Here is a 27396-nt window from a genome sequence, read left to right as displayed (position 1 = left end):
TTTAATCCAAACATGTTCAACACCTTCCACCGTTCCTTTTTTTTTTTTTTGAGATTTATTGATTTATTTGAGAGGGCAGGGGGAGCACAAGCAGGGGTGCAGAGGGGGAGGGAAAGAGAATCTCAAGCGGACACTGCATTGAGTGCAGAGCCTGTTGCGGGGCTCGATCCCACCATTCTGACCTGAGCCAGAACCAAGAGTCAGACTCTTAACCGACTGAGCCACCCTGGTGCCCCAAAGCTTTTGTTTTCCTAACTGAAATGATAGACACTCCTGGCGCTGTCTCTTTATTCTTTCTTGCTCCCCTGAAAGTGGGTGTGGTGCCTGGAGCTAGGTGGGCCATCTTATGACCATGAGGGAGAGGTCAAAAAACATCTTAGAGGCTCTAGGAATGAAGTTGTTGAGGTGAAGAATTGGTGCCACCAACTGCCTGCTTCCAGACTTTCAGCTTTATGAGAAGATTAAATCCTCATTTGTTTAGGACATTGTAAACCAACCTTTATGTTATTTACAACTGAAAACAATGATATCTGATACTCCTTAAATGTTGCCTTCAAAACCAAGCATGATGTTCCAGATTGGGCCACCATCATGCTGGGTGTGAGCTACTGTCTACCTTGTACCACCTGGAAGACCAACATTCTGGCAGCCTCATATGGCCGACTTGCCTTCTCCCTAGTAATAATAATATTTGAAACTACCATTTATTGAGGTATGATTATTTGCCACATATTGTTCATTTATTTAACAAGTATGTATAAATGTCAGAAACTGTACTAAGAATATAGTAGTGAATAAAACAGATAAAGTCCTGCCTTCACAGCCAAGTGGAATTATTCTTTTTTCTTTTTTTAAAGATTTTATTTATTTATTTGACAGAGAGAGACAGCCAGCGAGAGAGGGAACACAGGCAGGGGGAGTGGGAGAGGAAGAAGCAGGCTCTCAGCGGAGAAGGGAGCCCGATGCGGGGCTCGATCCCAGGACCCTGGGATCACGCCCTGAGCTGAAGGCAGACTTAACAACTGAGCCACCCAGGCGCCCCAAGTGGAATTGTTCTTAATTCTAGCAACGTTTCAAGCTACATATTATCATTGCCAGTTTTGTACATATTGGGTTTGTGTCCAAATAAAATCCCCAAATGCTTTATACCTCAACTTCTGAGAAAATCAGTTTCTCCATCCTGCAGTTCATCATAGCTGTGGGGTTTCACGTAATTAATTCAAATTTTTTCTTAGTTTCGGAAACAATCTCAAATTTACAGAATAGTTGCAAAAACAGTATTTTACCCTGAAACAATTGCGAGTCTATGTACAACATGATACTCCAGCACCCCTGAATACTTTATCGTGTATTTCCTAAAAACGAGGATATTTTTTTACATAACCATGACTGTTGAAATTAGTAAACGAAGATTGATATAATATTACCATCTAGTTATTACACAATATTTGAGTTTTGCTGCTTGTCCCAGATCCATTCTTTGCAGCAAAAGGATTCGGGTCATGATCACACTTTGCACTTAGTGGTCAAGTCTCTTAAGTCTCCTTCATTCTGGGATAATTCTTATAACTTTCCTTGATTTTCATGTCTTTGACACTCGAAGATCACAGACCGTTTCCTTTGTGAAATGTAATTCTGCCTCGTGTTTCCACACAAATAGATTCATGTTCTGCCTCTTGAGTAGTTACGTCAAAGCAATGATGCTGTGCTCTTGGCATTGCATTTTATCAGGTGGGACACAATTTCAAGTTGTCCCCTTAACTGGTGATGTTCACTTGACTAAAGTGAGGTCTGCCAGTTTCTCCACACTAAACTATTATTTTCCCCCTTGTAATGAATAAGTATTTCACAGGGAGTACTTTCAGATTGTGTGAACACCCTGTTTTTCAACAATTTATTCATTCATTTATTTATATCACTATGGACTCAAAGATTCCAATCTTATTGAACAGACTATAATACATTACCATCATTATTATGGTGCTCAAATTATTCCAGACATGTCCAGTGGGAGTTTCCTAAAGCTGGTTTCTGTGTCTTTTTGACGTGTTCCCATTATTCTGTGAGTCCTTTCTTGCTCCCTGGCACAAGATATTCCAGACTCATGAACTTTCTCCACTCCAGCCCTAGAACTGGCTATTTTTCCAAGGAGTGCTAATCCTCTTAGAAGAGAATGGTGTTTACAAAGCAAGTCCTGGGTCTGAGCCTCTCTTTCCATCCCTCTAAGCTGTGCTTAGACCCCAGAACATGACACAGGAAAAGGCCAAGGCCTGGCTGTAAGCTGGACAGAACCTCAACCCAGGACACATGTTTTCAGTCACACTGTGAGTGGACAGGCCTGGGCCCTCCTAGGCCATTGGTGAAGCCTTGGCTGGGTTGCAGGGTGTGCCCCCCATAGGATCAGATCAATTCCAAATCCTCTCTCCGACTCCCCAGTCCCATCCCTGAGAGGGGCGCCAGGGAGGTCTGCCCTGTTGGGGGCTTCAGAGTTAAACTTGAGGGGCTCCAACAACACAAGAATAAACTCTTACTTTGTGCCTCCTGCAAACAGCTGGGGAGAAAATTCGCAAAGAGACTGTTGGGAAGGAAAGGAACGGGGAGCATCCATGTGGGATGTATCAGACAGACTGAAGCTGGCGAGGGCCATTTACCCCAGCAGGTGCTTTCCATGATCTTTGCTTAAGCTGCTCTCGGGGCTGGACACTGCCTCCAGCTGGGTGCTTAGTTAGCTCACAGCCCAGCAAGGAGGATCCAACAAAGGATCCAACAACGGAAAATAAATATCCCTTTGAAGAGCAAGGGGGGCTGGAGCCAGGCCTGTTCATGAGCTCCACCTGCCACTTCTTAAGGCTGCAGGAGGGGCAAAGGGATCTTTCAGGTTTGGCCTCGTTCACCTCCTCAAGAGAAAGCCTCATAAGAAATGATCTTGCTGGACACTGTGGGAGGAAAAGAAGGAAGACCAGGCTGAGTGGATGAGTGAAGCAGCATTGACAGTTTCGTCCAGACTGACCGGGACTGCTGCTCGTTACAGATGGAGAATTCGAGAAGGCACATGGGTGTCACTTTCTCAATGGCAATGGTAAACTACAGGTGTTTTGTTTCTATTAGGACATCCCAGACAGAAGAGGAAGAGAGGAAAAGGTAAAGACTACTCTTTGGGACTGCGAAGATGAGAACGTTTCCATGCAGAAGAAGGTAAGGGAAACAAGGTTACCAGGTCAGAGGCTGGATTATAGAGAGTCTTTGTATGAATTATGAAAGTGTATAAGGGGTGCTTTTGTGCAATGAAAAAAGAATGCATCCCACACCGGCATACACAGCTTAGCAAATAGAGCTCTAGTTGAATTTCAGCCTCCACTCATCCCCTCAACAGGGCATATGTGTGCAGTCTGTAATCTACACAACGGTCCACAGCGTCCCTGAGGGTTGATTTGAGTTATTACGGACAGAATCTGAATTTGCTGCCTTTTCTGGGTGGAGGGAAATATACCCTGGGAACTCTACCTTTCCTGATGAAGCTTTTCTCAACCTACTTTGAAGCCTGAGTAGGCCATGGGGAGAAGTATCAGGGTAGGTTCTGACGAGGGAGGAGGAATTGTGCACCACCTCAGGACCTTCCCATGTAAGAGGAGGAAGCACATTCCTAGTTCATGATGGATAAACACCCTTGAGTGGAGGATGAACTCCAGTGAAGACCACACCTGGCATCACCCAGGGAGGAAGAATTGCCACAACTTTAGGAACGGGGAAGAAGGCAGGAGAGGGCATCCCTTTGGGGCCAAGGGAGAGACTCCTTTTCCCCAGAGGTGGAACAGCTGTTCCCCTGTGGCCAAGCTGTGGAGGGAGGCACCTGCATTCCTCAGGCAGCAGGTCACACTCTCTGAGCAGGTGTGGAGGGAGAGAGTTGAGATGACTCTTGAGCAGGGGAGTGGCGTATTTCTGTCAGGCAGGTCCTAAGGCCCTGGGGTGCTTCACTTTCTTTCTCTCAACCCCACCACTTTTCCTATGACCTGAGCTGGCAGTTATCTTTGCCAGGATGCCAGGCAGCTAGGGCTTACTCAAGCAGGAAAAATCATGAGCCCTGGAGTCTGGCTTTACAATAGGCCCCAAAGCCTGGTCACTTTCTTGACCCAGCAGGCCCTGACTGAGGGCAACCCATGGATGAAAGAATATAGGAGGGTGTGTGTGTGTGTGTGTGTGTGTGTGTGTAGGAGGTGATGTGGAATCTCCTCAGAGGGAGTCCTGTGCACTGTGTGTCTTCTCATTAGAGCATGCTTACTTGAAACTTGGGAACTTGGCTCCTCAGGTGAGGTAATCCCTGTGGGAATCGCCACCTACTCTCTCCTTAGTGTGCTGTGGTTTGTAGGAGTTACTGAAGGAAGGAAAAGCTCATATTCACTGGCTGTGCCAGCCATAGGGTGAGGGTTCTGCAGGTAGAACAAAGGGGTCTGACCCTCAGTGAAGGGCTACAGGGCTGTGGCCCCATTTCTGGATCCACTGAAGGATGGAAGTCCCAAGAGGACTCTCTCCTCATTGCTCATCTTGTTCTTCCCCCCGCTCCAGAATGTTCTCCCTCACCCTTCATTTATCCTTCAGAAGCCACTTGATTTCTCCTCTGTTCCTGATAACTCTAGCCCCTCACATGCTTGTGATTTGGAAATGAGCAAAGCAGAAAGCCAGAGTTCCATCTCTGAAAGCAAGGTCCACTGCCAACCCAGAAGTCACCATATGCAACTGACAATTCTGTGGGAGGGGTGACGTTGGTCCACATCCCTTCCCTGCCCTTCAGAATCCTCCCCACTTCCTTTAGGAACTCTTTGACCCACAAATGTCCCCAGAGCCTCAGGCTTCCTGTGGTATCCAGTCAGCTCAAGTCAACTCGGTCTTCCCAGAGATGTTGGTGGGATGTCACCACCACACTGTCTTCAGTCTGGCTCCCACGAGCAGAGCCTGAGATGAGGTGTGTGCACACACAGTTATAAAGGCAGTGCTTCCAGGAGCAATCACAAGGGAGCGGGGAAGTAGACAAGGCAGGGATGGAGCCAAGCAAGGATGTGACCTCCGGTGAAGTCCAGCACCAGCCTGGCTCCTGAGGAGCTCCAGAGTAGAAATTACACCTTAGCCTTTGTACAGCTTGAGGCAAGTCTGCTAAGCTTTCATCTGCCCTCAGTCCTTGGCTACAGGTGACCTTGGGGGTTAATACATTCCCAGGCGGTTCCTGCTCCTGGAGGGAAAGGTGGCTCCATTAGTGCAGGTCAGGCCTCTGAGGAAGCCGCAGGTGCGGGCTGTTCAAAGCAAAGCGCCCACAGCCAGGAGCAGGCATCTGAGAGGATCTGGGTGGAGCATCACCAGAGTGTGTGGAGGTGAAGGGGTGACTAGCACCCAGCCGGAAGCAGCGGATGTGGGCTGGGGCTTGGAGTGGAAGACAAAGGCTCACCCGCGGTGGGCAGGGATGGCCTATCAGAGTGGAGAGATTGGGTACGGTTTCTGAGATCACTACAGGCACCCCTAGTAAGTCCTCTCAATATTCATTTTTGTGGAACCAATGGATTTTCATGGCAGAGTTCAAGACTTTCTCTTCCATAATTCTATTTCTTCTTCCCACTCCACTCCCCCTTCTTCTTATTACCTGATTTTTTCATTCTTCTCAATTTTGATATCATCTATAGTTGAATTCCTATGTCATCACTCTCTGAACTACTCCGATTGCCTAGCCATCCTTGTGGGGGGCTCGTGGCAGTGGCTATGAGCGCAGGCTTCGGACTCTGAACTACTCCGATTGCCTAGCCATCCTTGTGGGGGGCTCATGGCAGTGGTTATGAGCACAGGCTTCGGACTCTGAACTACTCCGATTGCCTAGCCATCCTTGTGGGGGGCTCATGGCAGTGGCTATGAGCACAGGCTTCGGACTCTGAACTACTCCGATTGCCTAGCCATCCTTGTGGGGGGCTCATGGCAGTGGTTATGAGCACAGGCTTCGGACTCTGAACTACTCCGATTGCCTAGCCATCCTTGTGGGGGGCTCATGGCAGTGGCTATGAGCACAGGCTTCGGACTCTGAACTACTCCGATTGCCTAGCCATCCTTGTAGGGAAGCTCATGGCAGTGGCTATGAGCACAGGCTTCGGACTCTGAACTACTCCGATTGCCTAGCCATCCTTGTGGGGGGCTCATGGCAGTGGTTATGAGCGCAGGCTTCGGACTCTGAACTACTCCGATTGCCTAGCCATCCTTGTGGGGGGCTCATGGCAGTGGTTATGAGCACAGGCTTCGGACTCTGAACTACTCCGATTGCCTAGCCATCCTTGTGGGGGGCTCATGGCAGTGGTTATGAGCGCAGGCTTCGGACTCTGAACTACTCCGATTGCCTAGCCATCCTTGTGGGGGGCTCATGGCAGTGGTTATGAGCGCAGGCTTCGGACTCTGAACTACTCCGATTGCCTAGCCATCCTTGTAGGGAAGCTCATGGCAGTGGCTATGAGCACAGGCTTCGGACTCTGAACTACTCCGATTGCCTAGCCATCCTTGTGGGGGGCTCATGGCAGTGGTTATGAGCGCAGGCTTCGGACTCTGAACTACTCCGATTGCCTAGCCATCCTTGTGGGGGGCTCATGGCAGTGGTTATGAGCACAGGCTTCGGACTCTGAACTACTCCGATTGCCTAGCCATCCTTGTGGGGGGCTCATGGCAGTGGCTATGAGCACAGGCTTCGGACTCTGAACTACTCCGATTGCCTAGCCATCCTTGTAGGGAAGCTCATGGCAGTGGCTATGAGCACAGGCTTCGGACTCTGAACTACTCCGATTGCCTAGCCATCCTTGTGGGGGGCTCATGGCAGTGGTTATGAGCGCAGGCTTCGGACTCTGAACTACTCCGATTGCCTAGCCATCCTTGTGGGGGGCTCATGGCAGTGGTTATGAGCACAGGCTTTGGGGATGGATTTGATGCTCAGCTTAAACCTTTACCTACTTTGTGACCTGGGGCAAGTTATTTAACTCCTCTGAGCTTTGCTCGCCTCTGTAAAATTTGTAATGGTAGCTTCAGCTGAGCCATGAGGATTAAAATGGGTCATCCGTGTGAAGTGCTTAGCAAAGTATCTGGCATCATCCATGCCCAATAAATGCCAGCTGTTGTTCTGAAATGATCGTCATTCTTCCTTTTTTTTTTAAATCTAAGATAAAGTTTATGACATTTTTTACACAAAGAAGGAAAATTTATAGTAATGAAAGTGGCCACTCTTCAAGGAGATAATTATGAACATTTCACACTTAACAAGAGGGCTCCAAAATACATGACACGAAAGGCTCTAGTGGGGGAGAGGTACAGACCCCTCAACAGTAACGGAGAAGCAATGGCTGGAGACTTCCATACTCGGACTGTCATGCAGACACAGCTCCACACTAGCGCGGTCCAGGACAGGCACCAGCTGCCGTACCTTACGTACTGAAGTAGGTATTCATATACGTGTGGGGTTTACATCTAGAAAATTCTGGACAAGAAGAAAAAGCATTCAGCCTTCACACCCCCAATCAGTTTCACAGCAAAGCCAGGGATATCCATGCTCCTCGCACGAAGCCACTTCCCCAGTTCAGGGCAGGGCATCTGCCAGGAAAAGTGCCCCCGACACTATCCCACCTCGTCACGACCCCAGCACCCAGAGCCTGGTAAAGGAGGGCCCCCCACCAGCTCTCCGGGAAGAAACATGGACAACACTCTGTGGGAAAAGGTAGCAGAAATGAAGGCTGGAAATCAGCCCACTGGGGAGAGTGCGGAGGGCAGTGACGGAAGGCCCCGCACATGCTGTTCGCCCCAGCACAGCGGTGGGCCCGAGGCCCCAGCTTGTCAGAGAGCAGAGAGCAGGTCTGACTCTGCGTTTCCAGGCCAGCCCAAGCGGACTTGGGTGTTACTCAGTCCTGGGTGTGGTCACCCCAGCTTCTCTCTGAGTCGGTCTTAGAGCCTTAGCAGTCCCTGCACTGGCTTCCCAGTTTCAATCCTTGCTTGTCCCTTTTTCCGCAGCCAAGGGAAATGAGGCTGAGCCTGCGCTGGAGGGGCTCGTCCACCAGCTGCTGCCTCTCCTGGGTGGGAAAACAATGCTTCCTTTCCTCCACGGCCCCTGCCCAGGGAGGGATGGGTAGGGCATGCATCTTGTTGGAAATAAACAAAACCCACTCTGGAGAAAGGGATGATATTGGGGCTTAAGTGAGGAGTTCGAGGTAGGCAGGGGGTGGGAATGTTGGTGGCACGAGGTTGGTCTCCCTGAGGAGATTCCAGCCATTTTGAATCAGCATTACAGAGCCCAGGAAACCTAGGACCTGCCAACAGGGGTTGGCACAGGAAAAATGAGACACAGCTGCCTGTCAGATTGTTACACTCATGCTCAGTGTGAGGCAGTCTCTCCCTCCCTCTCTCTCCCTTTCTCTCTCTCTCTCTCTCTCTCTCACACACACACCATCAGTATCCACGATGGAGGATGAAGGATCCCTTCTCATGCATTCCTCTACCCTTCAACTTCTCAGAAAACCCAATGACCCATAGTCTCTTTCTCTGTGCATAGAAGCTAGTCTAACCTAGACAACCTCATTCCAGATCTTTGTGCCAGAATGGTAGAACTCACCCTCTCAAGGCCTTCTAGGATCAGCAGGAAGGTAAAACTGTGGGGAAAACAGTGGGAGGTTGATGGGCCAGAACTTTTGCCATTTCTTGGACAAATTTGAATCTGAAGAAAACTAAGGGGCTCTTCCTTTAGGGAGACTTGCTTAAATCGTAGTGATGCAATAGTGTACATACAATTTTAGAAAGTCATGGATCCTCCTCTCCAAGACCCATCTATCGGCCCTGCGTTAAGATCCCCCATCCTGAAGGATTCAGTCCCGAGAAGCAGAGCTGCACAAGGGCAGAGCACAAACAACGCTGGCTCTGCATCCAACACACCCGAGGCCCAAGCTAAATGATGTCATCCTGAGACTCAGAGATTGACAGGCGACAATGTGAAATGAGTGACACATCCCCAAGAGAAATCATCCCTCATGGAACACTGGCTCCCAAGACCCTCAGGAGCTTTCTCAGGACCACCCATTAGGTTCCAGACTTTCCAGCACTTAGGGTACCACACTCCTAGGCCAGTGGGAGAGCAGGCCTGGAGAGGCTGGATGAAACATTCCCAGGTGACGTCTCCAACCATAGCAAATAGGGAACGAACCTATTGTGGTGAGTGTCCCCACCCTGAGGGGGCAGCGGTAGAACAATGAAAGCGTGGAGAGCAGTTCCACAGAGAGCGACTTCGTGGGAACCTGGGAGACTCAGCTTGGAACGCATTGTGATACCAAGTGCACACGCAGCGTGCACTGATGATGCAGTCTCAGAAAGTCGCCATGACCCAGGGCATGGGGACTAGAGGCAACCACCTCTTCACTTCCAGGACATTCATCCAGGCATTGAGCAAACATTTATTGAGCTCCACTGTGTACTGGACGTAGAGAAACAGATGCAATGACACAGCCCCAGTCCTCTAAGTTTACTGGGGAAAGAGATCATTACAGGAAGGGCCATTTGATAGATACAAGCCTGAGGCTCTCTGGAGCCGAAATCCTACTGCTGGAAATCAGCCGTCGTGAAAAATTTTTTAAAGCTGGTGCTAGCATGGCCCAGAGTGGAGCTCTTAACCTTGGTTTGCCTTAGAATTACCTGGGAAGCTTTGAAAACTATCAAGGACCAGGCCACACCCAGAACAAATAAATTAGAATCTCCAGGAAGTCTCAACCATTAGCATTTTGTAAAGCCCTCCCCCCCCAAGTAATTCCAAAGTATAGCAGGATGAGTGATTGGCCAGAGCTTCCCAGCCCCTCCTGTGTTCTTGCTCCAGGGAAGCCCCTCCTGGATGAGAAGCTTCATGGTTGACGACGAGGTAGGAGCTTAGGGGAACAGCCAGGATGGGAGACAGACTCGTGAGTAAGTTGATTTAAACAGAAACATTTCAAATGTTATTTTATGTTCATGTAACTCAGGGACCTGCCCACTGCTATGATCCTCACTGTCTCTAGGCCTTGACCACAGAGAGGAATTATGGTTTTCCTCACTTACATCTAAGGCCCTGAACCAGCTCTTCTGGGATTGATGGCTCTGAGAACGTCTCTTTCTTTCACGGTAAACCCTCTCACCACCTCGGAGGGTATGACCTAGCCCTGTGGTCCCAGCAAGGCAACCATCACGCTTTATAGAACATTTCCCAACATTCCAGGAAATGTATGGGATGTGGGCTTTTGTTGCTGTTGCGGTCGTGATTCAAAATATCGTAGAACTGATAGAAAAGACAGTCCACTAGAGATAAGTCCAGAAAAAATGACACTTAGCTCCTAATCAGGACACTGTACACCTGGTGAGTGGAGTAGAACTCTAGGGGCCACACACACTCCCACACACACCTAAACCACACTTGCTACACACACAGATTTCATGAGCAGGCATCACCACCCAGGATGAAGACAAGGACAAATTCCTTGAATTCTCAAATGCTCAGCATGCATATTATCCCTTGTTTGGGATTGGTCAGACTTGGGACATCCATGAGACATGAAATAAGGAGCACGGCATTAAATAAGGCAGGTAGTTCTGTGGGACAGTCGTGGGCTGGAGAGGTCTGAGTTGGCAAGGGAAATTTGGGAGTCAACAGCAGAAAGAGGGCATTTCAATCCCTGGGCACTGATGAGATGAGCCAGGGAGAGGGTGTAGACAGAAGAAAACAGAACCTGAGACCAAACCCTTGAGCTGCTCCAGTGTTTAAATGTGGGTGGAGCAGACTAAGCAGATGTGGGCGGGGAAGGAGGAAGAAAACCAGGAGAGAGGCTGACCCAGAAACCAAGTTAGGGCCCAGAAGGAGGAAGTGGTCAGGTCGAAAGGATTACGACAAAAACATGGCAGTCACTGGGGGTCTTGACAAGGGCCATTTCAGTGGTGCCAGGAAGCCAGGGACCTCAACAGTGGGTAGAGAATTCATTCTAGAAATTTGGGTGGGAGGGGGAAAGGAGAGGTGGGGCTGTAGCTGGGGGATATGAGAGAAGGGGAGTTTTTCATGTTTATTTTTTATGCAGAAGGGAATGATTCAAAGAGAAGGGGAGGCATCAAGGCAGCAGAAAGGAGAAAGAGAGGCTATGCCAACCAAGGACTGAAGTCCTTGGGAAGATGGGAGAGGGTCATCCCACAGGAGACAGGAACTGGCATTTGGCAAGATGAGAGATATCTAGCATTTCACGTGTGAAGGAAAGGAGTTAAAGTTTATTCAATTTAGCGGTGAGAGAAAATACTCCTTGCTTCTTTCCCTCCAGGTGGTTTGTGTTTATAGGTGGGCGTGGGAGAAGTCTCCTTTAACCTCAAGATTCCTGGCAGTGGAATGAAGCCTGCCTGAGCTAATCAGAATTTCAAAAGGCTTATTTAGATGCACTTTATTGTATCAAAAGGGCATGGGTTTGGTGTGGGCTGTTTACCACTATCTAGGTCGCACTTATTAAAATATAGAAATCTGAGCTCTCTTTAATCCATAAGATGAAAGCAATTATTTCCAGACAGCAGCGAAAGTACAAAGGAACATTCCATCAGCGTGGCCTCAAAAATGTAGAGCTAAAAAAAAAAAAAAAAAAATACAGCGAGTGTTACAGTCAAGTAGTCCAGGAAGCCAGTGCGACACATTCTACTCTGTTTTTGTCCAGCTTTGTGAAATAATGACCTAGTCTTTACCCACACTCACTAACAGAAGAGCAACCAGTCACCGTCGGGAGTGAGTGTGACGGGTGTTGTACTCCTTGGACATAGCACGGATCGCTGGAAGTGCACTACTGCTGGTGAAATTCATCTTCCAGAGAAAAAGTTATTTGGGTTTTTTAAACCTTGTATTTCTCCTCAAAAAGCAAGGAAGAGATATCCAAGGAAACAGAAAAATATGCAGAGAAAGACATCGTTTCTAGTTGATTCTTGAGTGCCCCCCGTAAAGTTGGTGTGAATATGCATTGCACAAACGAAGGAACGGAGAGGCTTCTGCGGGTTTGAGGAAACAGGGAAAGTGCTTGCGATCTTGCGTCATGAGTAGCGCTCCCTTCAGAATCCAACCTGTAGCTTCCCCTTCCTTCCTGTAATTTCCTTCGGCATTTAAGCAGTTGATCTTTGTTATAAGTTCACAGGCTCTCTTTCCAGAACTCTCTAGACATTTCCTGTTCTCTGAACACTGGCTACCACTCTTTGCCCCTCCTCCTCACCAGAGGATTCTTACTCTTAAATTTGCCCCAACAGCAATTACCACTTTCCAGAACACATTAATTAACGCTAGTTGAACAGAACAACAAAAAATAATGTGTCTGCTCTGGGTTAGGTAAGCATTGACATGTTGCCCTAGGGTGGAACCACAAGCCCAATTTGGTTTTTCTGGACTCCGTGGTCTCCATGCCCTCCTAGATCCAAGTGAGTCAGAGGGCCCAGAGGAAGCCATGGGGTCCAGTCTGCTTTCCTTGACCACCTTGCTCAGGACATCCTGCAGCACCCGGGAGATCACGCACCACTCAAGTTTTCAATGAAGTTTCCAGGGCCTTGTGAAGGGTGAGAATGAGTGGAGAAGTCTGGGAGGGGCCCGTCGGCTGAATACCAAGAGGAGTGGGGAGCCTGCCAGCAAGCCCTAGAGGGTGACTCAGTGGGAAACAACTTTATAGAGAAGGGTGATGAGTAGGGATGTGGCCAAGAGAGGCGTGAGGAGAAGACGCCTTCGACACATTATAAAGTTAATGTGGCATGGCGGTTTAGTCAGCATTTCTCCTGGTTTGTACTGAGATCTCTCCTGGCCCAGCTTCTGCTTACAGTCCAGCTCTGAACCCTGTGGGACCCTTGCTCATAAGGGGGCTTCTCAACCATCCCCGAGAGAGCAAAGGAAATCAGTTGCCTTTGGAGCAACTGATATCTTGAGGGTACATGGTGACCACAAAAACAAAGAGTTGTGTTTGTGGTTTGGAATGTCATTCCCATTGTGAGGATGCGGGTAATCCTGGGTATGCAGAAGTTTGCTTGTGGTTGAATGTGGGACAGATTACAAACTCTGGCATGTGTTTCTAAGAAACACTGATACCCTTTCCTTTGGGGGTTATTATTAGACCAAAGATGTCATGGGAGGAAAACCCCAACCATGCTGATGGCCGCAGACTAGTCCCCGTCAGCTTGGCTGTTCGGGAACACCGGCGCGAGCCGCTGAGCCAGTCGGCCAGAGAGGCCGCGGGCCACGGGCTCTGGTGTGTCCTGAGTACAGCAACAGCTCCAAGTGGCCAGTGTCAACTACATGCAAGATATGACCTCCCTGCTTAGCCTCTGTACCAACTAGAGAGTCTCATCCAGAAAGAGTTGGGTGGGTCCCAGTCTAAATTATAAACCCTACTTTAATACTATTTTTTAAAAAAGCCTTAATTGCCAAGAAACGACTATGTTATTGCCTGTTTGTATAGGGGGCAAGGGGAGATTGTGGAACAAGGGTGGGGGACAGGCTTCTTAATGTTTACCTTTTTATATCTTTTTGGATTTTGAACCGTATGAGCATATTATGGATTTTTTTTTAAATAAGAAGAAAAAAACCTCATTCTCCCAGCAAGTTTCTTCTAGCCAAGAATTTCCGAATGGCATTTCTTAAAGTTGCCTAGAGTAGAGAATTCACACCCATAGATCTTTATCAGGCATGTGCTACATGCCCTTGGCCTTTGATTCAAGGTGACTGCCTCCCAAAAGCCAGGGACTCCTGCATGACAAGCACTGAATATAGGCTAACGTCCCCAGTTTCCATAATCTCGTGGCCCCTGAGAAAGATGTGAAATGAGATAAGATGATTCCCTATATCCCCAATCCCAAAGGGGGACCCCAGAGAGGTAGAAGGGTCTTTTGTAGACTGAGGGGAGGAGTAATCAGCAAAAGCCCCCCCCCCCCACGTCTGACACAGACATACCCCACTTTCCGCTGGCGACCGTATTCTGGGCTTATTTACCACCACAGCCATGAGGGGCTATGACGGAGTGTGAAGGAAAGCTGTGTGCCTCCAGATGCATTTTTTTTAAATGATTAATTTCTTTCTAGAACCTTAAAGTAGTTGAAAAAATATTCAAGATTGCAAAGTGGGTGTATTAAAACTGACATTATTTTAAGTTTAAATATTTGACTTACACCCAAGTAGAATTTACTATCATTTTAGCTCTGCTTAAATTAATTAAAAATTATTTAAGATTGTCACTTAGTCCAAAGCAATTGTCAAACATGGCAATTCCCTCAATTAAAAATGAGATAAGCAAAGAAGCATATTTGGAAAATACCCAAACGGAGTTTGCTTCCACTAAGGCTGGGGGCACACATTTTTCCTTTTGCCTCAGGCTCTAATACGGCTCAACCTGGCACTGATTTTTTTAATTTAAAATTTGGATATTTTGTTCATCATGGATCTTTTGTGGCATTTTGAGAGCATAATTCTGATTTTTAAGAAATACGGCGTTAAAATATTATTTTTCTTGATTGCTGAGTTTTTTGATGTCCCCTCAAATTTTGCACTGAAGGTAAGTACCTCACCCTAGTTCTGGCCCAATTAACCACAGTGGCCCAAAGGTGACCTTCGCCCTATGGATTTCTTCCTGTATCACTGCTGTCAGACTTGCATCTTCATTCAAATGGTACCCAACTCAACAGTCCTCTCAATGCCCATGACTGAGGAGCCATTTTCCCTCACAGAACTTATTTCTGCATTATTCTCATTATTCAGAGCCCTAAGTCCTGGAACCTGCCCTGGTAATTCTCTATTTTCCATGCATAAAGCTACTCAGAGAATCACCAGCTGTTGCCCTTCAGCCTTTGGCTAGATGGAGTCTACAAATGTAATTCTCTTAATCTCTTGCAAGGCCCTTAATCATTTGTAACGCGCTCTGCCTGATCCAGTGTCCTGATGGAGCCACATCCTGATGAAGCAGGGTAACAGGAAGGAAGAGTGACCCAACGATGCATGAACAACTAACACCCAACTCCTTCCAACGGTCCCCGTTCCTTCTCCCGACACCACGTGGGACAAGGGGCATTCTAGTGACTCCTTTTCATTTCCCCAGCTGACACCCTTCCCCCCTCCAGATGTCTACCAGCTGGAAAAGAGGGGTGGACAGTTGTTTCCTTTGTAAAGAGCTACAGTATGAATATAATTTTCCACATGCTGACTCATGGGACTGGCGGAGCCCCGGGATCCAGTACACGGTTCCACTCCTTTGCCGACTTCGAGGGTAGGGTGGGGAACTGACTTTGATCTAGTAATTTGAGTTACTCTTTGCCTCCATTATTCCCACAAAAAGAACACTTACTCCCTTCTGCAGGCAGAAGACAGACTCAGTGACCTCTCTCAGTCTCCTCCAACCACAGGATTCCATCGGGCTATTATTAGAATCATCTGGACAGAGCTGCAGTGTGACACGAGGCGTCTGGGTGTGCAGAACCAAATGAAAATGTTTATGGGTGTTCCGGCACACCAAACCACCTCTGATTGTCTTTCTGGTGTCACCCAACTTTACTCGGGCTATTTCTCTGAGCATTTCTTTCCAGTAAACGCTTCTGCTTCTTTTCCTCAGTCTGTTCGTTTCTTTCACCTTTCTCTCCTGTTTTCCCTCTTCACTAGGTTCCACTTGCACGAAGGCAGGAAGCCTCATTCCCGCTGGTACCCACCACCACGCCCGGAGCGTGGAGTGCAGCAGGAGGCGAGAAGGTGGTCTTTGCCACCGGACAGTCCTGTTCGGATCCCAGCCCTGTTGTATGCTAGCTAGATGGGCAATCGGGTGGATTACCTAATCTGTCTTTGGGCCCCAGAATTCTCTTCTATAAGATGGGATGATAATATGTGACTCACAGAATATTGCGGGGATGATAGCCGGTCGAGGGCAGAGCACAGTGTCAGCATCGAGCGAAGACAAAAATATTAGCTGTTGAGTACATAAACGAGCCTTTGCATGATAAAAAATAGCTACCCCAGAAATGCACGAGTGTGTTCCTACTGCACAAATTCAAGAATACAGAAGTCCACAGAGGGAAAAATGAAAGAGCCCTTTCAGTGACTGCCCCTCCCCTCTCCCTGCCTTCCTCTGCGTTAATAATAGTTCTTTCTTTCTTTGTCTCTCTTCTTGCGGGGAAGAAGGAGTTAATTATCTGATCTGTGAATTTGTTCTTACTTTAAAGATCCAAACGTTCAGAAGCATACCACCTCCCCAAATTTGAAGAAGATCCCCTTCATCACCTCTTTTCTCTTACTTCTGCTTCTGGAGGTGACCACTCTTGCTAGAGAGTTTTCTCATCTCTATTCTATAATTTACATATATGTAATACACACACACACACATACACATTTAGGCTTTTTAAAAAATATATACATCTTTCAAATATTTTTATATTGCAGAACTCAACTATGTTTACTGCCCTGAAACTGTTTTTTCTTACTTAGCCAAGTGTTTTCAACATCTTTCCATTTCAGTACACATAGATCAATTAAATTCTTTTTAATGGCAATATAGTATTCTGTAATGACATATGTACTCTGACTTACTTATTTCCTATTGGTGGATATTTAGGTCATCTACAAAATTTCACTGTCATGTAAATAAATACTTTTAACCTCTGCAGGCTGAACACCAAGTAACATCTTTGCCGTTACTGGCAGCTGTCCCCAGTGTGGCCTTGAGGCAGTCAGCCCCTCTACTGTCAGGGAAGCACCGTGCTGGGTCTGAGCAAGGACCCTTACGAGGCGTCATTCAATCCTTGCACCACCCCACCTAGAGCCATGCTGGTGGCTGTCATCAAGGTCCAGTTCCTTGGGGAGCCCAGACAATCTAAGTGTCCCACAGTCAGAAAACAGGAAAGGCAAGATGCCCTCCCACTGGGTTTGCTTCTTTGAAAGCCTGGCCCAGGAATTACGAGTGATAAACAATTTGTATTTCCCTGGTATTTGAAGATTTTAAAAGTGAGCAAATGTAGATTTTAAGCATGAGTCACTGCCCAGGAGCATCCACTACAAAACCCAAAAAGGAACATCACTGGAGTGAAATGCTGACACGACAGCAGATGGTAGAGCGGTGTGATGAGCACGTGTCCACACGCCGCAGGTTTCCCATAAAGCTCTGTTGAATGAATGGGGCTGGTGGTGGAGGGAGGATGAGGCCTTGAGAAAGCTTGAGCAGAATAAAGGTCTGGAGCGGCCAAGAGAGCATTATGGGTGCTAACATCTGAGGGTTCCCCCACACCGCAATTCCCTCCCCTGAGAGCCCTGGGATCAGGGGCCGACGGGCACAGGAGTTGAACTAGGAACAGTGGAAGCATTCTCCACATGCAGGAGATGGCACGAGCTGCTGGACACGGGAGAGGCAGCCCAGGCTACAGCAGTTCTCCAGAAACGTCAAGGACCATACACATATTAAGAAGGCCATAAAAAGGCACCCAGAAAGTTCCAAAGTACCATCAGGAAGATGGCACACCTGAAAGGGTTTAACCGAAGAGACTTTGGTGATGATATTGTTGATGGCAGTGGGCAAGGTTAAAAGAACCACAAAAGGGTCTAGTCTCTGTGGGGAGCCATTATTTCCCTGAGGCCTAAAGGAGGTGAGGGGAAGAAATGATTTTACTGGAGCACCCCCCTGCAGAACAAGGGCAACCTCATGGAACTGTGGCCACAGAGGACCCCAGCCACGGCCAGGACCTCAGTCAATCAGGAGGAGGAAGGAGAATAACTATCCAGACCCTTCTCTCTCTTCCCATCCCCGGATCTTCTGCGGACTGCAGTGAATCCCAGTGGCCAAACCCACCAGGAAGCCCAGCAGGGCTCAAAGGGCAGGGGATGGACCTGGGCAGGGGGGTGGGGAAGAGATTCAACATGGCCAGTCAGCTTGGGGTTGCAGAGGTGGGGGTGAAAGGCAGCAGCCTGAGCTCAGGCGGGATCTGGCTCAGCCACCTTAAGTGAGTCCCCAGAGCCCCGGCTACACTGCCAGCTTCCTGATGCCCACTGGTTTGCATGGACTGACCTTGGCAAAGGAGCCAAACAAATCTCCAGGATACAGGTGCTAAACCATCTGCAGGGGTGGTAGACCACTTCCAAGTCCATCTAGAAAAGTGAAAAAGTGCAGGTTACCTAAGAAAGCCTGGGTTCATGTCCCTGGCACTTTCCTGCAAGGGGGTGAGGGTGATTTTGCAAAGTACCAAGGAACCAGGAACACAGCTGAAAAGAAATCAAAACATCTGAATACCTTGGCCTTGAGATAGATAGATATTCCTTTTGAGATAGGGGCCCACTTCATTCTTTTTTTTTTTTTTTTTAAAGATTTTATTTATTTATTTGACAGAGATAGAGACAGCCAGCGAGAGAGGGAACACAAGCAGGCGGAGTGGGAGAGGAAGAAGCAGGCTCATAGCGGAGGAGCCTGATGTGGGGCTCGATCCCATAACGCCGGGATCACGCCCTGAGCCGAAGGCAGAAGCTTAACCGCTGTGCCACCCAGGCGCCCCAAGGGGCCCACCTCATTCTGACCACTGCAAAGGACAGAGAAGACTTCTGAGGCATTAGGGATAGAAGGAGGCCTTGCTTCTCCCCAGGAGGAAAGTCTTGCCAAGCAGAAAGATGAAGCATACTGCCAAGTCCAGGAAGACATTCTCAGGGCAGTGGTGGTGGGCAAATTTTTCTTCCTGCTCCATAAAAGAGAATGGAAGGACTGAGTACGTTAAGGATTTGTTCTCAGCTAGCACACCAGCAGTTCTCGAACTCACGCGCTATGATGTCCATTCTTCATTGGTTTGCCACCGAATTTTGATTAATATGTACAATTTGTTTTTGCTAAAATTTAGAATGTGTATTACTAGAGTCCTATCTGGCAGATAAGATGTTTTGTCACAGAAATTTTCCAATGTCACGCCGAGTACAGTTTACGGCAAGTAAGAGGTACAGGGCATGACATAATAACCATCTAGCACCGAATGAAATTTGTGGATTTACTAAAACATGGGAGAAAACACAGGCCAGAATAACCTGTGGTTAAACATTGAGGTTCTGCAGCTAGAGTCCCTGGGTTCAAATTCTGGCTCTTACTAGTTATGAGCTTATAGGTGAATTTCCTCAGGGATAACATAAGGGTAATTCTACTCACCCCTGTAGATTGTTAGGAAGATTGTAATATTTGCAACATGCTTAGAACATCACTAGCACGTAAATATTAGCATCACCTGCTAAATTATGCTATCCTTCATTCACTATTCACTCAAATATATATTGAATATCTATTATGTTCGGGCATTATGCTCTGGGGATAAGTTGTAAGAAAAAAAAAAGACATCACTTGCCCTCATGGACTAGAGGAAGAAACAGGAATCAGTAAACACCCAAACAGATATGGAGTCGAAGCTGCGTGAGCGGCGGTGCTTGGAGCCAGGAGAGCTGGTAATGACTCGTCGGGGGCTGGCCTTCCCGAGGACATTTACATGCGATCTGATGGGTTCACCAGGTAGATTCACAGTAAAGATGGCCACAAAGACCAAATATATATTTCTTATTATAGATCACAATATCGCAGGCAGGTAAGCCTAGGAGCAGACACATCTTGAAAGTGTTGTAGATTCTGGGGGAAAGGGTGACAGACGGCTGGACAAAGACGCTGGTGGAAACGAAATGAATGGGAGACGCCATTTTCCCTTCTCAGAAGCACCTCTGAAAGGGGAAGGCCTCCATGCCCCGCCGCCTGGCATGGGCTACATGCCGAGAAACGTAACTCAGACCAGGGCAAACCCGTCAACAACGTCTCAGCACCATGGCTCCCGAGCGGGCATCAGAGGACTTTCGGAAGAGGAGCACGTGTTCTTCCCTGGATGAAGTCTGTTTTCTGTCTTGGAGCGTTTCACCGGGGGCAGGTATGCTCTTTACGGGGCTGTAGGCAGGAGGTCTGAGGGTGCAGGCCTGCTGCTCGGGCGTGTTGGACAGCCCCTCCTCCAGCCCCCAGGGGCTGCGAGATAAACCCTGCATCCACGTGCGGCTCATTGAGCGTGTGCTCCTGCCTCCGGCTGAACGTACCCGGAGCACGGTGTGGCAGATAGGAGACAGCTCTGGGGTTGGAGATAAACAGGGCTAGAATTAATAAGAGAACTGATACTGGGAGCGGGGGGCTGGGTATGATGATTGTACCCCACCCATCACTGGATGAAGACTCACTGTAAGAGAGGGAGATGTGCGGGGGGCTCGTGTAACTCTGTCAGCCAGTTAGCACAGTGCCTGGCATGTTCTAGATGCTACTCATCGCTATTACTTCCTCCTATGTGTGTCTGAATAATTTTGCTTCATCTAAGATCTTGGGTAAATGCTTTGGGTGTTAACTTTTGGAGGGGGGCATACTTCTTACCCAGCAGCTGGCTCTTTCGTGGCCCCTGAGGCTTGCAGTCATCCTGGGGTCTCCTTGCCTCAGAAGAAAGTCAATCAGAGGCTCCCCAAACACCATCATTCCCTCACATACAGCCTGGCCCACACCCAGAGTAATCACTTTATGTTTCTCTCCTCTCCCCATGGCTCTCAGATTGGAAGGATCTGGGAGAACCTGTCAGAGAGGAACCACCAGCCCAAGGGGACACTGCTGCTTCCTGGAGGAGGCTCCTGCCAGGGATCCCCTAGCTCTTTGCAAGGAGCCACCGCGGAAAACCAGCCTGCCCTGGGTCTAGAGTAGCCTCAGAGATTTTTAAACCAACCACCAGCTGGAAAAAATTTTTGGCTAAGTCCAAACTTAGCAGATAAACTAAAAATAATAAGAGCCTACTGGATACTGAATGTTCGTTATGCACCAGTACAATTGAAACACCGCATTCTTACAGGGGCCTTCTGAGGTGGATGCTACTAGTATCCCCATACTAATGGGGAAACTGAGGCTTAAAGAGCTTAAGCGCCTCCTAAGTGAATAGAGTAGGAGTCCGACCTCTGGGCTCATGCCGAAGACTGTATTTATCCAGCTTTTTCCCAGAAACGACTTAGGCCCTTTGGGTTTCTCCAGCTCCCCTTTCCCTATTCCTCCGAGCACACTGCAGGATCGTTAACAGGAGATTGTGTTCGCCTCCTCTACCACCTCGCCTGGCATACAGTAGGCACTTTACACGTGCACGACTCTCCCCACCCCCCACTGCTTCTAACGCCAGGGCATTACTCTGGTTAACAGTTGAGATCCCATCTTTCACACGTGTCTTCTTTAACTGAACTCATGGCTCTTGGTAAGAGGTGGGTTAAAGAAATATCCACTTATCTTTTTATCCAGTGAGACTCAGAGAACGCCTACCCTGCGCCAGGCTCAGTGCCAGAAGCTAGAGATAAAGACATGAACAAAACCCCTCTCTTCTCAGAGCTGACACCCTGGTCCGGGGTGAGAGACAAGCAAATGGCTTGTTTTCATAGAGAATGATGGGGGTCAGCACCTGGGTTTCGGGGACACAGGATGGAGCAGAGTGATCCAAGAAGGCTTCCTGGAGTCAGTGTCTGAGCTGAACTCTGATGTGCAAGTGAGTAAGAAGAGGAGGACATTCCAAGTAGAGGGAATAGTGCAAACACACAGTGAAGAAATAAGCAAGAATAAATAAGAAGCCATGACAAAAAAAAAAAAAAAAGCAACCATGAGTGGCTAGACCAGTGGTTCTCAACAGGGGTGATTTTGTGCCCCACGAGACATTTTATAACATCTGGAAACTTTTCTTTCTTTTTCTTTTTTTGCTTATCTTCACTGCATACGTGTGTGCACATCTGCTATTGGCATCTAATGGGTAGAGACCAGGGGTGCGGCTAAATACCTTACAAGACACAGACAGCCCTCACCAAGAAAGAATCCTGCCTGGCAGATGCCAGTAGTGCCGACGTTGGGACACTCCGGCCTCGATCACCAAATGTCAAGAGTCTCACAGCACCTGGATGATTAAAAACTTCATAACGCTAGTGCACGAACAGATAGAGCAGTGGAACAACTTCAGAGGAATTTAAATGTATTTAGTATATGAGAAAGGCCACCTACCAAATCCAGTGACGAGCTGATAAGTGGCACCGAGATTCCTGGACAGCCACTGGAAACAAAAGTCAGCTGGAGCCATACCTCACACGATCTACCAGAATAAACTCCAAATGGATTAAACATTTACAGGGAAACAAGCAAACCAACCAACCAACCACAAAAGTACCAAGAGAAAATGTGGGAGAATTCTGTAACAATCTGAGAGTGGGAAAATCCTTCCTAATTATGATTCAAAAACCACAGGCTATAAAATAACAAATTGATAAGCTTGCTAATAGAGGTAAAAAAACAAACAAGCAAACAAAAATGTTCACAGCTTGTGCGTGCCAAACAAACAAAGGAAACTTACATAAGCAAAGTAAAAAAAACAAATGAAAACCTGGAAAGAATGCGCACAGTTCAGCAAAGGGCGAATCTCCTGAAATTTTAAAGCTACGTGAACAAATCTCTGAAGAAAAGAAAATATGAGCAAAGGGTATGAAAAGATCCCTCCCAGGAGAAAGAGAGATACAGTGGCTTTTGAATATAAGAAAGGATGTCCAACCGCCGTCATGGTAAGAACAGCGCACAGTAAAAGCGCTGAGATGCTGTTTTGTGTTTTTATTAAACCTCCCAGGCCGGCAGAAAGCTGCGTGTGGAAACACGGTTTGCTGCGAGGACACAGACGGTCCCACACACCGCTGGGGGCGTGTCAGCTAGACAGCCCCTCGAAGGCAACTTAGCAATACGTATCAGAGTGCCTATGTCTTCGGACAGAGCAATCCTGCATCTCAGAGCTTTCCCTACAGGTGGATGTATCCGCTACGCGTCCGGAGTAACATATGCTGACGACTAGAAATTGCAGCAAAAGATTAGAAACGACTTAAACGTTCCTTTAGCGAGAACTGGTTAAATACACCAGGGGTCGACACGCGAGCCCAAGTGGCCTCTGTCTGCTTCTGTAGGGCCTGCAGCCACGAACGGGTCCAACATTTTTAAACGGTTCAAAAAATTGAAAGAAGAATGATTATTTGTGACACATAAACATCACACAGAATTCGAATATCAGTGTTCACGAATAAAGTTTTATTGGAACACAGCCATGCCCTTTTGTGTGAACACTGTCTACGGCTTCTTTTGCTCTACAGCAGAGACCTGAGTAGTACCCACAGAGACTGGATGGCCCACAAAACGTAAATGTTACTACGCGCCCCCCCCCCGCCCCGTGCAATTGAATACTGCAGAGATACAAAAACAATCGAGAAGTTCTTCATGTCTCGCTATATTATTATTGAAGTTTTAAAAAAGCAGTTGTAGAAAGTGTGAATTCCTGTTATCATTTGGGTAAAAAAGGGGAGGATATAGTTGTATTTTATTGATTATGCGTAAAAATTATCTGGATGGAAATATATGACATGAACCAACCATGGTTATCTTTGTGTCTGTGTGTGTGTGTGTCAACATGTTACCTACTTGAAAAAGTTAATCAAAAATTATTTTAAAAATTACACCATGCTCCAGTACACCAGCACAGGTGCTTGGGCCTGGCTGCAGCGGAGCTGGGGAGTGGCATCTGGATGGTGATGGGGCTGGAGATGTCTGTAAAGCCTGATCGAGTTTGCATTTTTGCAAATCCTGAGGCCAATCAGGAGCTCTAAAACAATGCAATTCTGGAAACCAGAAAAGGGCGGGTGGAAGAAGCTTGGGTGGTTAGAGAGAGAAGGGGCTGGGGGCGGGGGGGGGGGGGGGGGGAGGGGGGGCAGCGCTGCCTCTGGGAGAGGATCTAGAAAGCTGGAACCAGGAGCAGAAGGGAGACTGACCTTTTTACTATACATCCTTTTGTTGGATTTATTCACGTGTTTTCACCTCCATGTGCATTTATTTCCTATAAAAATGCCATTGTTTATTTTGAAAAGAAAAACCTTTCAGGGAAGGTGTGAGGAGGGCCTGAACTGGTGGTGATGGTTATGGGATGGGAGAAAGGGGGAAAGTCAGAAGCCCAGTTACCAGGACTCGGTGGCTCAGTAGAAGTAGGGGTGGTGGGCCTAGAACTCGGCCCCCATCTCTGAGGACCCGGGGAACAGAACCTTGTGGGGAGGAGGGCCGGAGGGTGGAAGGTTTACCTGCCTTGAGGTGATTTCCGGGGCCACAATGCAAACCTTCAGGAGGCACAAACCATCACCCGTCTACCCTGGGCCTTTGGTTCCACTTTGACCCCAACAAGCCGTCTCCAGCCTGGACAGGACCTAGGGGCAAGCCCTATCTTATGCAGATGATAAGGCCCAGCCAAAGCCACCAGGAATACTGAATACTGACCGGGTCCCTTCCTCCCACCTCCTCTCAGTGCCCCTAGCCCCTCTCCTCATTGCCCTAAAGGGAAGCTCTGCATGCCCAGGCTCTGATACTGGGTTTCTGGACTCTTGCTAGGCCTTTTCTTTCTATTTGTGTGTATTATCCTTGCCCCAGTGACATTGCACCAGAAAGTCTTTGAGGCAAAGACTAAAGGTCTTTGTGACCTCACGGAGGCACACCATTTCTTTCCATATGGTAGGAGTGCACAAATGTGCTGATTGGTTGATCGATGGGGACCCCCAGTCATCTCAGCAGCCCTGCCAAGGTACCTGCCCTCTGACTCTGCGGAGCCCAGACTCCCAGCACAGGAAAAACTCCCCCAGGGCCTAGAAGTCAAGGGTCTGCTCAGGCATTCCTCTCCCTCCAGTGGTTCTCCACATTCAGCCCTTCTTTGCCCAGATGGTATCAGCCACACGGAAACCCATTAGCCAAGAGCTGTATTTAAGCAAGTGTTGTGTTTGGACATCAAAGGAAACGTAACAGTGGAAATGACAATAAACAGCAACGCTCATCATTTCAAAGAGACAACATCAGTGCCTACGGTTCCAAAGAGACCCTGGAGTGTCAGTCACTTTATCTGCAAACACAAACTGCAAGTCACCTGCCTCTTCAGGTATAAAGAGAGCTCATAATGCTTAGAAAACGAAATCACTTTATAACTGCCACTTACTGTTATTGTTCATACGAGCTTTGGGATTGCAGCAGTAAGGATCCCGGTCTGCTCTCCACATAAATGAGGGTGTACTCTCGGTACAATGGAATTAAACAGGTATTTAAGGGCAACGGCAGTCCGGATGTCCCGACAGAAAATAAACCCACAACTCAGCTCCTCGGGGACACTGAAGCTGCTCTCACTCTGAGGGCGGGGCCTGGAACGAAGTGGCCTTTGGTCCAGGGTCAAAGTCCTCCGCTCTGCCCCAGCGGGAAGGGCAGAGGCTGGGCAGTTCTCACAAAGGAGCCTCAGGGACCTGGCTCTCCACCACCCCCTCATCCAAAGGGAGAAAGGTCCTTTCCTTCCCCCTTCTCTGGGCAGAGCAGAATTGGAAAAGGGTTACTTATTCCTAACGTTATTTATAGCTCAGCAAACGACTGCTAGGTCTCCAGCCTCAGGTCTGGGAACTGCCTTCTGCAGCCGCTCCGGGGCGGGGTCCCAGTTAGAAGCAAAGCCAGGGGCGATCTCCTGGTGGCGCTTTCTGCTCATAGTATAAACTGCAATCACCCCCTTACCACCACCCTAGGTCTCTGGGGAGGAGAGGACCTCACCGCAGAAACGTTTGTCCAGAAAAGGGTGCAATGGTAGAACGGCCCGGATAACGTGGCGTCCAGCGCCATCTAGCGTCTGCTGCGGGAATTGGTGTGCATCCCGCTCTTCTGATGAGGTGTTTTTTGCGGGGGAGGGGGGGTGGTACTGGTTCTAAACAGGAGGGGGACTGAAATGAGGAAGCACGTTCCCTGTGGATAGGGCTGTCCTCGTGCCCACGATGAGGGACTAGGGTTTTGGTAGGAGAAGCTGAAAAGCTACAACCCTAATGCGTCACAGACGGGGGCGTTGAGTGAGGGCATGGGGGAGTCTTTCTCTTGGAAGGAAGCTGGGGTGACTCACAAGTAATATTTAGAGTCTTCGTCCCAGAAGATTGGCTTGGGTTTGTCTGCTTGAATATTTTTGCTCACACTAAGAAAAAAACACAAAAAACACTGGTGCTATTTTATGACTTTTATGCTTTTCAAACTAGTTTCCCAGCACTTGCCCGGGGCCAGCATCTGGGCTATTTACAAAAGTACTTGCAAGCTGTTCATCCCTGAACCCACTCCTGCTCCTTGTTTATGCCTGTGTGGACCAAGCAGGCCCCTTTCCTTACTGTCCTGCTTCCCGACTGCCTCAAAACCTCTGCTAATTGAAGTCATCATTTGCTATTTGCTTTATATAGTTAATTTAAAATTCAGAACAGCCCAGAGAGTGTATATTGGTATTCTCGCTTTATACATGAGAAAACTGACCCTGGGGGAGGTTAAGCAACTTCCATAGCATATTCCATCTGGGGGTAGCCAGCGATTGCAGAGGAAGCAACAACATCCAGGACGTTCTAGAAAAGATAAACATGGCTCTAGCTTAGAGGACACTTCCTACTCAGGACCCGTCCCTGTGACCCCAAGCCTTGGCTGGCCTGTTGGTGTAAACACTCCCTCCTCCCAGCATCTGTCCTGCTGCCCCCACCCCGACGCAAACACTTCTGCAGCCTACGCTCCTCCACACTTGGAAACCACCCCAGAAGAATAATGAGAGCAAAGAGCAGGGATTTGGCAAATGTGCAGAATGCCAGGAGAATCATGGATTTGTCTCTAACTCCCTGGGCTTTGGCCTCATCCAGTGGAAAAATGGGAAAATTCCCTGCTGGCTACTCCCTTCCCTTCCCTCTTGACCCCCTCCGCCGTTCTCCACCAAATAAACACACCTCCAGAGCAAGGTTAAGTAAGGTCACTCTGGATTTCTCTGAAACAAAATTGGTGCTTAAATATACGGATTTAGAAATAAAATTGAAATGGGGTAACACTGCAGTGGAATGCAGACTCCAACCTCCACAACGGAGTAAATGTTCAAGCTACCGGCAGCCCATGGGAAGAGGTTTGGGGTAATGGAAGGAGCACAGGATTAAGAGACCTGAACTTAAATCCCCACTCTGTCACCCCCAGCTGAGTGACTTAGGGCAAGTCATTTAGCCTCTCTGGGCCTCAGTCTCCTCATCTACACAATGAAGCCATTCTTTTCTTACCTGCGAGGTAACAGATGAACGAGGGCTTTGTAAAGCCCCGTAGGGTGGGAGGTGCCCTATGTAGGAAGAGCATTAGCAGGATTTAGGTAGGAGTTTTTTGGGTTTTTTTTAAGATTTTATTTATTTATGTGACAGAGAGACAGCCAGCCAGTGAGAGAGGGAACACAAGCAGGGGAGTGGGAGAGGAAGAAGCAGGCTCCCAGTGGAGGAGCCTGATGTGGGGCTCGATCCCAAAACGCCGGGATCACGCCCTG

General features: G+C 48.2%; 1 long non-coding RNA gene across 4 annotated transcripts in view; it reads right to left on the bottom strand.

The window, feature by feature from the left end:
• Window positions 1-25198, bottom strand: part of LOC123785986 (uncharacterized) — a 64033-nt gene extending 38835 nt beyond the window's left edge. For 3 of the 4 annotated variants that reach the window (XR_015725202.1, XR_015725201.1, XR_015725203.1), the window contains exon 1: window positions 25042-25198. This is a non-coding gene — a long non-coding RNA (uncharacterized LOC123785986). Of the gene's footprint in view, window positions 1-22043; window positions 23726-25041 lie in introns of those variants that run through there. The other variant, XR_006777843.2, reaches the window with a different exon arrangement.
• Window positions 25199-27396: the final 2198 nt, after the last annotated feature.

The sequence above is a fragment of the Ursus americanus genome, chromosome 7, assembly GCF_024610735.1.
Source record: "Ursus americanus isolate L20-20 chromosome 7, mUrsAme1.1.p, whole genome shotgun sequence".
In the NCBI taxonomy this organism is placed as follows: Eukaryota; Metazoa; Chordata; class Mammalia; order Carnivora; family Ursidae; genus Ursus; species Ursus americanus.
This window is presented reverse-complemented; position numbering and strand designations above follow the sequence as displayed.